Source organism: Spermophilus citellus (genome assembly GCF_964194105.1).
Source record: "Spermophilus citellus genome assembly, chromosome: 6".
Taxonomy (NCBI): Eukaryota; Metazoa; Chordata; class Mammalia; order Rodentia; family Sciuridae; genus Spermophilus; species Spermophilus citellus.
The window spans coordinates 74656431-74658362 of NC_138187.1; the positions used below are offsets into that span (position 1 = coordinate 74656431).

General features: G+C 38.5%; 1 pseudogene across 1 annotated transcript; it reads left to right on the forward strand.

The window, feature by feature from the left end:
* The first annotated feature begins 1157 nt into the window (after positions 1 to 1157).
* LOC308651354 (large ribosomal subunit protein uL22-like) lies at positions 1158 to 1722 on the forward strand (annotated as a pseudogene). The gene has a single exon. The product of its transcript is annotated as a large ribosomal subunit protein uL22-like (transcript).
* Positions 1723 to 1932: the final 210 nt, after the last annotated feature.

The following is a 1932-nucleotide window of genomic DNA, read 5'->3' on the forward strand; positions in this document are numbered from 1 at the left end:
CATTTAAAAATGGCAAATGATTTCCAAGTTAAGAAGAAGAGGGTCTAGGGCAAAGATCAAACCTAGTAGAGAAGCTGTAAGATCATTTGTTAAAACTTCAGAAAGATCTAAGGCAATGCCTCATGAATTTCCAGATATACAAACTTACCTCCAAGGATCTTAAAAACATGTCTAACAGAAACTTCCTCTTAAAGGAATTCCAATAATCTTAAAGGTCTTGTCATTTACCAACTTCTTAGGGACCCCACATTAAAGCAGAGCTTGTCTTAAAGAGAACTGTAGTTGTGGCTTCTAATAGTGTGCATCTAAATAATATTTAGAGGAAGCCCACAAAGTTTCAAGGGAATTGCATTGATGGCAACATGACAGCTTTTAGTTAGAGAAACAGAAACAGGACAAGAGAAAGGAAGACCTTTGTACTGGACTCCAACTACTTTGGGCAAAAAGCAGGATCAGAACTTAATTCAATTGCAAACATGGGTTAATTCTTATGGGAAAGTAAAAGTGGTTCAAAGGTAGAATCAAGAGTTCAGAGGGCTCAGCTGAGAACTACAGAAGCAAACTACTAAAAAGTAGAACAGAACTGTGATCAAGTATCTCACAACATGTGTCTGAATGGATTTCAGAATTGTTATGAGCTAGTGACTGCTGTGAGTCTCTCTTTGCTATCTTTCTGAGTCAGAGTATAGATAGCTGTTCATCTGTGCCTCTCTCATCATTGGGTGGGTAGTAAGTTGGATGTGAGTGTGGAAGGTAAATAATTTATTTCTTTAGCTCACAGGTCTTCAGACAAACAAGAATTATACCTGAAGGGCCTTACCTGAAATTGTACCTGAGGAATCATCACTCCAGATGGACTTGCTTTTAATGTTGATATATTAGACCTCAAACCACAACCAGATGGCATTATAGATGTTACTTTTCGGACACCCCAGGAAGAAGCAAGTATGTTTTGCATGAGGATAGATTTTGGATGTTTCAAAACATGTCTACAAATTCTTTGACATTCTCCCTTCAAGAGGTGGGGTGTATGTATCCTCTTTATGAATTTGGCTTAGACTTATAATTCACTTGTAACTAATAGAATGCATAGCAAATAGTGATACAAGATATCTGGGTTTCCTTTTCTTGCAAGTGGCCTAAGGTGATCTGTGAAAATGGTCTGCTATTCTCTTGACCCTAAAACCCCACAAAATCATGCAAATCAAGAAGTTCAAATCTTTGTGTTCGCTTTAAGAACACCCATGAAACTGTGCAGGCTATCAAGGGTATGCATATCTGAAAAGCTACCAGGTACCTGAAAGGTGTCACTTTAAAGAAGCAATGTGTACCATTCCAGCATTACAATGGTGAAGTTGGGAGTTTTGCCCAAGCCAAACAGTAGGGCTGGGCACAGGAACAGTGACCCAAAAAGAGTGCTGAATTTTTGCTGCACATGCTTAAAAAATGCAGACAGTAATGCTGAACTTAAGGGTTTAGATGTAGATTCTCTAGTCATTGAACATATCCAGGTGAACAAAGCACCCCAGATGCATCACTGTATTTACAAAGCTCATGGTCAGATTAACCCATACATGAGTTCCCCCTGCTGCATTGAGATGATCCTCACTGAAAAGAAACAAATTGTTCCTAAACCAGAAGAGGAGATTGTACAGAAGAAAAAGATACCCCAGAAGAAACTAAAAAAACAAAACTTATGGTACAGGAATAAATTCAGCATAAAATAAATGCAAATAAAAGGTGAAAATAAAAGGACATCTGGGGCTATTCATAAAAGTCAGTGCATTTTCCTTCTGTTCGCTAAAACACTTGCTTTTGGAGGTCAGACTACCATATTACAAGGAAATTCAGGTCACCTACAGGGGTCAAGTACAGGTGTTCCAGTCAACAGTCCTAGCCAACAGTTATCATCAGGTGCCAGATGTATGAGTA